The following is an 11,141-nucleotide window of genomic DNA, read 5'->3' as shown; positions in this document are numbered from 1 at the left end:
TAAAGAAACGTACTTTAAAAGTAATTATTGTTTAAATGATTACATGTTCAAAACCCAAAACTGATAAAAGGAATTACAAGTTCTCAAAACTATCTACTATCAAAATACTATCAAGCGTCAGACACAGCGGAAGACTTCTAAACTGCAACGTGGTGACTCATCCCAGCTATCCCATACGCATCGTCTCATACCTGCTCAATAACTGCTCACCACCCCCGAATGGATCACCACGCTTTTAAAACATTTAAACGGGTCAAGATTAATCACACAATTTATATAATCCAACAACACAACAAACAACACAGCTCAAACGGTCACACACACAATCACACCCACTCCAATCAATCTTCGTCATCGACTGTCCACTGGACCAGCCCTGCCAGTGGGGGACCGCAGCCGTACCCACCAAATCCCCGCTCATCATACCGAGCGATAACCCTGTCTCATTAATGTGCACATCCCCTCCCGTGGCGGGTTCCACGGAGGGCGAAACTAGGGCGTGAAGCTACTCCCGCAAGTGACTCCACTCAGCCGAGAACGCATCTTGAGAACCACAGACAAACAATCACAACCATTAACCAGCAATTAAAACCAACGACCGTCACAATACGAATACGATAATATTCAACAATCACAAAACACCAACAAAGCATCATGGGATTAATACTGAGTAGGGAAACCCTACCTGGAAAGCAACACAGTCAGACGGTCTCAACAGCTGATATCAAAAGGCTTCTTCTACGAATTCTCCTCCTAACATACAATCATATAACCACTACCAATCAATAAACACAACAAAACCCCCAAATCCCAATATTAGGGTTTAACCAACTTTAACGAAATACTATAAAAACGGTACGTAGATCTTACCCTCGACGCAAGGATCACAAAGGTATAAAGAAAGGTAAAATCCGACCTTCCAAGCTCCGGGATTTGCCAACAACGCGATTGATGCGAAGAACGTAGTTTGTTTTCTCTTTGAAATTGATTAGGTTTATAAAAGTGTTTAAAGAAAGTGACGGAAGTAATTATATACCAAATCGCATTATTAACAAAACCCGACAAATCTCTCCCCCGTAAACCGGCTACTCGATCGAGTAACTGAGGTACTCGATCGAGTGCCCCCTACTCGATCGAGTGCCAAGGCTACTCGATCGAGTACCCAACAGGTCAGAAACTATTTAAAAACGCAACACACCCTTACTCAATAGAGTAAGGCCCACTCGATAGAGTATCCAGAGACTCATAAAACCGTAGTATTACACCGGGACACGCCCAGACATACCGATAACCACAAACAGGTACCGGGACACGCCGAGACGAACCGGGTCCGGAAGCCAACCGGATCCTCTGCCAGACATCGTGTCTCAACCACACGAGTCCCTCCGTAACTCAAGCCATTAACGCAAGACGGTCTCCCAATCGTCTTACGTCTCCAAAACAAGTAACCAATCAAACCACCATGTCCTCCGACATACAAGACAGCACAACAAATACGATATATCACATAACATTGTAACACCCCACGGTAATTGAAGAGGTCCATTGATAGGCTTAAATGACTAGTGCTTAAAGGGATTGAAAGTACTACTCATATCAACAAAGGGCATTTTCTTTTATGGTCATCCATACAAAAGAACTCCAAAGTTAAGCGTGCTTGGCTGGGAGTAGTCTTAGGATGGCTGACCTCCTGGGAAGGTTCCCGGGATGCGCATGAGTGAGGACAAAATGAGCTATAAAGGACCTGTATTGATCTGTGGGTCATGTACACAGCCTAATGAGCTATCATAAGTAACCGCTCCCGGCCCGGTTTGGGCCGGGGTGTTACAACATGCCAATTACCGACTCACTAAATGCAAATGAATGATAAAAGACTCATTTTATAAATAAATGCAACAATGAAACTGAGTAGGATAAACCTACCTCACAACAAATCCGCATAAGCAAACCGTCACACAAGCTAGGCCCGTCTCGTAAAACCGTCTCACAAAACACATTTTCTAAAATACGATAATAATACAAATACGTATAAATATACCAATCTAATCATACAAATACATATACAAATACGTATAAACATACTAATCTAATACGTATACAAATACGTATAAATATACTAATCTATTTATACCAATACATATAATTATACTAATTGAATATGTATACACAAATTAAACCCGTCTTATACAATTACCCAAAAACCCGACTCACCCAACCACCACAACACTACCTCCGCTGCCACCGTGGGCCACCACCACTAGCCATGGTGGCCACGGCCAGCAGCAGGCCACGACCACCACCAGTGGCCACCCTCGACACCAACAACAACCCACACTATCAACACCACTCACCCCGCCACCGTAAGTCGCGTCTGCCATCACCACCGTGGCCTCCCTCTAAACACGGTGGACCCTACCACCAGCCCACAACCACCTGGAAGCCGCACCAAAGCCGACATCAACAACCACAACAAGCAACAACAACAACAACAAACAACAACTCGACACCCCTTCTTTTTTCCTTGAACCCGCCACCTCCAGCCACCCTTACGACCACCCACAACTATCACCCTACTCCTCTCACCACCCTCGACCTAAGCCTACCCAGAACCAGATCCAAACCAACCCGTAGTACCCCCAAAACCAAAGCCCTAACCCGCGACACACAAACCCCCCCCCCAAAACCCATTTTTCTACTTGGTCAAGGTTTGTTTTGGGTGGTCAACGGTCGTCCATTGGTGGTCCAAGGCATGTCAAATATGGGTCAAGGTCGGGACGGGTCAAAGGTATAAAAATAATAACATAAAGGCTAGTATAAGACGGTTTACCTTACGATCTCAAGGCGGAGGGACAAAAGACGATCTCTATTCTCTTCCTTTTCTTTCTCTTTTTCTCTCTTCTTTCCTCTCTCTAGTTTGATGGTAGATTATGGTGGATTACAAATGGATAAGGTTAAGGGATAAGGGTAGTATGTATATGTATGGTGGGAGTATATACATGTATAATGTATTATTATTATTTATTATTATTATAATCATTATTATTCCGTCTAAACATAACTCGTATAAATAAAATATTATTATATATTTATTAAATACGGAGTATTACAATCTTCCCCCCTTAAAATAAACTTTGTCCTCGAAGTTTCACCTCACTCTTCCCTTTCCGACTATTCCCTCAGATCTCATATGTACTCTCTTCCCAAAGTTCGGTGTTCCATTCTCACTATTTCCTCACATTCCGCACTTCCTTTTTCCTAAACTTATGAATTGTTACATTCACTCCCCCTAAAAGAGAACTTCGTCCCGAAGTTCAACTATCAACCTCAACATACGGTCTCATACACTCATTACTAAATTCCACAATGACAATGTTCCATGTTCAACACTCTCTCCTACTTATTGCAAATCCATAAATGAATCACACATAGTTCTAATGCCATGATATAACCCTACTCTACGAGCCTCCCAAACGTCAAGGTACAAGGTCCCGCCCACGGTTCGAAACCTTAATCCCAAACAACACCCAACTCAATTGATTCTAAGTCTACGCATACGTCTCGGGGTATAACTCGATCATTACTATACACATATAAATCACATCTAATCTCATACATGCACCTGTATGCAAATCAATCATAAACATGCAGACTCTATGAAACAACCAAATGATGCAACGTCACTCGTCATGTGACTCAACTATGGTCACATTCCCATTTTCCGGATACTATGCCATGCATTTACCACGTCAAATCCAGCACATGATCACACATGTGTTTTCAACATCAATTCCCGTCTATTACCAACATTTTCGTTCATACGGAAGACCATATACACAATCATGCAAATGACCACTATGCAACACATAACTTGCATTTTTCATCTTACTTTTATGCAACGAAATGAACTCACGTCGATTAACACACATCAAACAAGGTTTTCATATCAATTCTGTCATCAACCAACTCATGTCGAATCAACGATTTTCATTACTTGTAAAATTCTACACCATATGATCAAGCGTAAACAATTCACACATATCACACATGTAAGGTCAATCATGGTCATCCAACAAAAGTCAACTAATATAAACCGCGAAATGAGGGTACATGCTCAATATTTGGTCAAATGTCAACAAAACAAGGGTCAAAGCAGACCACTCGGTCGAGTGTAGGAGGTCACTCGGCCGAGTAGGCGGCCACTCGGTCGAGTGCATGGTACACTCGGTCGAGTGTCACCTGGGACATAATGTTTTCATTCTCAACTCGGTTCCAAACTCCCTATTTCGTCACACAAATGCTAATAAATCCCGATGGTGACTCATATACCATTAAACAACAAATTCAAAGACAGCTATCGGCCTTATGGCCGTCATTACTACACAGCTTAAACAAAACATCCAAGGCATACTACCAACACAACCATACTATTTCATCTCCAAAAACTGCACCGTAGTGCGACACTTTAGTCACGACGATAAACACAACACCTTACTCTAACTCAGGGGCACGACCTAATCACTCATCACACTTAAGGAATAGCAACAACATCATCACTCACTCAAGCACTACAACCAAATTACGCTATACACCGTTGGCGTTTCACAATAAGGCTTGGGAGGCAATTTTACAAGCATCATCTATACTACCACTCTCAGGGTCGAAATCCGACACAACCACTTTCACACATCATTCCTATGTACTTAGGTTAACGGTCACATTATGTATCACAAATGATCAAACTCATTAACTACAAGATTGAATCCTTAAGCATTAAATGCCCCCACTCTTACTCTCATGACCCCAAAACCAAACTTGGTGATACCAAATCCACAATTACATATATCCCGATTACTAAAACTTAACTCATCCACGATTATACTTTCTCACACGGGTTCGCTTGAAACTCACAACCAATTCCTCACTAAATGATGGGTTATCACTTGCAAAATCTCCAACTCATCTGTCGCTCTCGTACTCTCTATCTAGTATTCTAGATTCCTAGATTTTGTCAACATATATTCAACTCACACCATTACTCAAGTCACATCTCATGTTCTCCACAACTTCTATCAACTTATGCCATCGCTCTCTCTTACCCCTAGTTCCTCAATTATTCCCTCACCATTTTACAAATTCTAACTCGACTACATGTTAACCAAAATATCTGAGTTGTGCTAAAAGGTCCTAAAAGGTCATCCTCACATATCCTCAAATGGCTTTCACTATCTATGAGTCCACACAATCGCTAAGTATCCAATTTTTGATTGCACTCCACTACTGTCCTAGTTGTCTCTCCCGATCAATTCACCATACTCAAAGCATTATATGGCCAACTAGCGTCCTAGTGTTCCCAAATTATCAAACTTGATGACTATGTCCAAAATCGCTCAGCTTGTCGAAAACATATGCCTACAGCTAGGGTAAGAAAACACTTCTTCGGGCTTACACACAACTCTATACTCGTAAATCTCGGGTTAACTCAACGGATAGGGTGAGGAAAATTAAAATAACCCAAAACGGATATGGAAAGGATAGGGAATCACATAAGGTGGAGGGGGTAGGAAATCCATGACTGACACCTTAGAATTGCCCTAATAGCACACTTGAAACATGATGAATTTTGTAAAATGATGCAATTTCAAAACTCAACTCTAATGCAAATTTTACTCAAACATGACTCAGATGCGAAATGCTATATTAAAACTTTAACATAAAGGTCAATTGTTTCAAATTTCTCGAAAACCTTAATACGGAGTAATCCGCCATAGGATGATACATGTCACTATGGGCCAAATTCAAAGCATTACTATTCGATTGGTGCAAAATATAACGTAGAAAAGTCAAAATTCGGGTAGGTATACCATTCTTTTTCGAAAATACATTTTTAAGACGGAGAAACTTCTTATGCACGACTTCACGAAACGTCGAAATCAAAGATTAGAATAATAAGGAATAAACGAAGTGCGCACGAGCAAAAAATCAAAGCTTATTTATATTTTCACAACATTATCGGGAAATTTGTCAACCTTTAAGACGGAAAAATTTTGATTCACACCTTTTTATTACAAAATTTCAAAAATAATATTATAGTTTTACAATATTATTAAACCATAATTGGTTTCAAATAAAAATTGTTCATATTCCTCACTTGGTTCAAAATTTTAGACTAAAATTTGCAATGAAATCTTCATTTCCAAGACAATATACCACACTACTAGGGATAACGATAGTCTTTGTAAGACGATTAAAACAAGTTCCCTCATGAAAATGAAAAGTAAGTCAAAACTTTTAAATTGAAATTTTCGCATACAAGGTAAAAATCCGACATTAACAAAAAGTGTTAAGCTTTTCTTGTTCAATATGACCCAATCATCAAACAAGAAAATCCGGTTATCGACTCAAAAGCACAAGTTTCAAGTTCATCCATGGTGGAAAAAAAAAATTATCGTAAAAATCTGATTTTTGACCACTCTAATGATATAGAAAATCAACCACTACTATGAAACTGAACAAAGTCATGCAATTATTTGATAAAACTTGAATAAACATGTGTACATATAAAACCATTTCAACTTGCAAAATGAAGAAGATGACTCACTACATGGTCGAGACTTGAGAAGACAACTAAAGAAAAGTGTGGTAGCAAATTGTAATTCAAACAACAAATTACAATATGAAAACTTTGAATTATTTTAAGACAAATCGATGCCGAAGTCGCGAGATTCGAGGTAGAAATAAAATATAAGGTAGAAAAGCAAATTTTACATGAATTTCTCAGCTCAACAGGCCCACTCGGTCGAGTGCAACTCCACTCGGTCTAGTGACAGATTACTCGATCGAGTGGAAACCTTTCCAGAAGTTTTCCAATTTTTTAATTTTGCCCACTCGGTCGAGTGAACTGTCCACTCGGTCGAGTGAACTGTCCACTCGGTCGAGTGACTCATCCACTCGGTCGAGTGACTGGTCAACACACTCGAGTACTACTCTACTCGATTGGTTTTGGTCTCACACTCACTATCTTTAGTACATTATTCCAAAAATCATAACTATTCTACCACTAACTATCATCATTTATACTCTAACAACGACACTAGCAAGCTCAAATACGCACATGATATCTACATGCCAAGATTCGGGACTACCGTCCCTCATATCAAACACACTAATCATATCTATGATACTACTCACATTAGTTCATTCATCCATCAATCGCATGTTATAAAATTCTACATGAACGATTCTATCATACGATAATATATAACAAGTAACAACACACGTATTCACACCTCATTTTACATATTATCATGCATCAAATGGACCAAGATATCATGCAAGGTACTTAACCACGATCAAGACTATATGTAATCACACAACATTTCATTTGAGTAAGTAAATCATATAAGATTCTAAACAAAATTCATATCATGCATATCATCATGTAGCATATCACATCACGTTTCCCGACTCGTAACCACCACGTAGTGACCAACTGAGACAATAGGCACTAGCTTTGCCATGAGGGCGCCCACTCATCCAAAACCGATCTCCTATCGTACTCAATTCAGGTTCATTTTACTTAGACTCTCCTAGATTCATTTTTGGTTCATTGGTTTTAGGTTCCAAAATCGTCGCTCTGATACCACTTTGTAACACCCCAACTATCCGGCCAAGATAATTGGAGCGTTACCATCTCGGTTTACCGAGGTAGTGTTTTAAAACTCCAATCAAAGAACATTTAATTAGTGTAAAGTTTAATGATTTACATAAACATAGACAAATGAATAAAGCACAAGTCATGACATCTATACTCTTCTAGCCAACTAGACTCGTTTCGTGATATCATCAAGCTCGTCCCATCTCCCGCGTACTATCCAAACCACCTGTACTTAACCTGCTCCCCATATGACAAAAGGATATCATATGGATCGATACAGGTCACCCCAAAATAGATAGGTGACAAAGACATCAAAGACACCGACACACAAACGTCAGTTTCATTAAATAAATAAAGTGTGACTCGACTCGAGTATGTGAACATGCAACACGACCATGATATGAATGAACCACCATCAATAACCACCACCACGGTACCGAAACACGCCCAAATATACCGACAACCACACTGGTACCGCGACACGCCCAGACATACCGATCACCACACTGGTACCGGGACACGCCCAGACATACTGATAAGCACAAACAGGTACCGGGACACGCCCAGACGTACTGGGTCTAGAAGCCAAACGGATCCCCTGTCAGACGTCGTGTCTCAACCACACGAGTCCCTCCGTAACTCAAGCCATTAATGTACATATCCCTCTTGGAGTGGGAAGCTCCAAGAGGCGACTTAAGCGCAAGACGGTCTCCCAACCGTCATACGTCTCCAAAACAAGTAACCAATCAAACCACCATGTCCTCCGATATACAAGACAGCACAACAAATACGATATACCACATAACATGCCAATTACCAACTCACTAAATGCAATTGAATGATAAAAGACTCATTTTATAAATAAATGCAACAATGAAACTGAGTAGGATAAACATACCTCATAATAAATCCGCATAAGCAAACTGTCACACAAGCTAGGCACGTCTCGTAAAACCGTCTCACAAAACACATTTCCTAAAATACGATAATAATACAAATATGTATAAATATACCAATCTAATCATACAAATACGTATACAAATACGTATAAACATATTAATCTAATACATATAAATGTCTTTTTCGGTTAGTTAACGGTGCATCTGAAATACTTAGATTACAAATTTCGGATACGGATCCGATATCGGATATTAGAATTTGAAAAATCGGATATCCGTATCCGATCCGAAAATTACAAATGTGTTTTTTTTGGATTTCTGAACTTTGGACTTCGTTGGCCCATACCATACTTTCCCATCATTTCATATATAAAGTAAAATTTCCACTCAAAACCTAGAATATTCCTTTATTTCTGCCGTCTCCAATCCTTTTTTTACCTCACTTTTCTGACTCTCTCTCTCTCTCACTCTCCCATTAAATTATACCGAGAAGTCAAGAACTCATATCTTATCTTCATCTTCACCAATTCAAATGATTATCTTCATCATTTTTCGATTTTAGTCTTTATTTTGCTAATTTTTTGTGTGCCAAATCTATGCACGTCAGTACGTCACCGTTTGTATTGGCCATGGACGGATCTACTGTGTACAAGATTTCTTCTTCACTCGAGTTTAGTTAACGGTGCATCTGAAATACTTAGATTACTAAGATTTTTACGTTTAACATTTCATTGTTAGATTTGTCTGTATCAATTTTTGATTAAAGTTCTTCTATTTACTATTTTGGTGTATTGTTGAAACTGATAGTTGAACATGAGATCTTATTTTAACTTATTGGAAACATGATTCACACCCTAAACATCTTGCTTTTGGAGAACCAAGGACGAAAAGTTAGGCAAAGATGTCAAAAAATGATACTAACACACCAGAGTAAAGTCTCCGTTAAACCAAGCCCAAATTTCTAATAATTCGGATCGGATACCGGATGTTTGGATATCCGATCCGTTATTTTCGGATCTTAAAATCGGATATCCGAAGTGATTCGGATCGGATATCGGATAATGAAATTTTGAATTTTTGGATCGGATATCCGATCCGAAATTCGGATTCGGATTGGATATCCGATCCATGCTCTGCCCTAGCCAGCAGCAGCCCACGACCACCACCAATGGCCACCCTCAACACCAACAACAACCCACACTATCAACACCACTCACCCTGCCACCAAAAGTTGTGTCTGCCACCACCAACGTGGCCTCCCTCTGACCACGGTGGACCCTACCACCAGCCCACAACCACCTGGCGGTCGCACCAAAGCCGACATTAACAACCACAACAATAAACACAACAAGCAACAACAACAACAAACAACAACTCGACACCCCTTCTTTTTCCCTTTAACCCGCCACCTCTAGCCACCCTCACGGCCACCCACAACCATCACCCTACTCCTCTCACCACCCTCGACCTAAGCCTACCCAGAACCAGACCCAAACCAACCCGTAGCACCCCCAAAACCGAAGCCCTAACCCGCGACACACAAACCCCCACCAAAACCCATTTTTCTACTCGGTCAAGGTCTGTTTTGGGTGGTCAACGGTCGTCCATTGGTAGTCCAATGCGGGTCAAAGATGGGTCAAGGTCGGGACGGGTCAAAGGTATAAAAATAATAACATAAAGGCTAGTATAAGACGGTTTACCTTACGATCTCAAGGCGGAGGGACAAAAGACGATCTCTATTCTCTTCCTTTTCTTTCTCTATTTTTCTCTTCTTTCCTCTCTCTAGTTTGATGGTAGATTACAAATGGATAAGATTAAGGGATAAGGGTAGTATGTATATGTATGGTGGGAGTATATACATGTATAATGTATTTTTATTATTATTATTATTATTATTTATTATAATCATATTATTCCGTCTAAACATAACTCGTATAAATAAAATATTATTATTATATAATAATTAAATACGGAGTATTAAACTTTCGGTTGTTCAAATTCCAAAACCAGTTATCAGCCATACGACTCCTGAAATTTTACCACATCATATTGTACAAGGTTTGCAATATACTCATCCTCCGGCTATTTTAAATGCCTATGCGAAAAGTGAGATGTTAGATTACCGATTGTCTTCTTCAATGGAGTAAAGTAACTTGGAATGCTACGATTGCTGAATATCCCAAAATGCAATGTTTGATGATGCAAAAGATGCATTTCATCGCATGGCATCAGAAATTCAACAAACAAATATATTATGTGAAGAAGCTTCGAATATGTGTAAAGCCTAATTTAATCATCTAAAAATAAACTTTTATTAATTAAATAAAATTCAACAAATAACACTAATGATTGATAAATAAGAAAATTAGCGAATTATGATCTATTATTGATATCCTTGGAGTAATTAGATTAAGTTTTAGAAGGAAAAGCTCAAAGAAGAGTTAATTTTCTAGTTTAGGTAAGAAGGGTATTAGAAGGAAACTTAATGAAAAAATGTATGTGAAAGAGTAAAACTCGTATATAAAAAAGTAATTCCGATATTAACGTTACGCGTCAACTACAACAATAATATACAAATATTAAGCTTT

The sequence above is a fragment of the Silene latifolia genome, chromosome 11, assembly GCF_048544455.1.
Source record: "Silene latifolia isolate original U9 population chromosome 11, ASM4854445v1, whole genome shotgun sequence".
Classification (NCBI taxonomy): domain Eukaryota; kingdom Viridiplantae; phylum Streptophyta; class Magnoliopsida; order Caryophyllales; family Caryophyllaceae; genus Silene; species Silene latifolia.
This window is presented reverse-complemented; position numbering follows the sequence as displayed.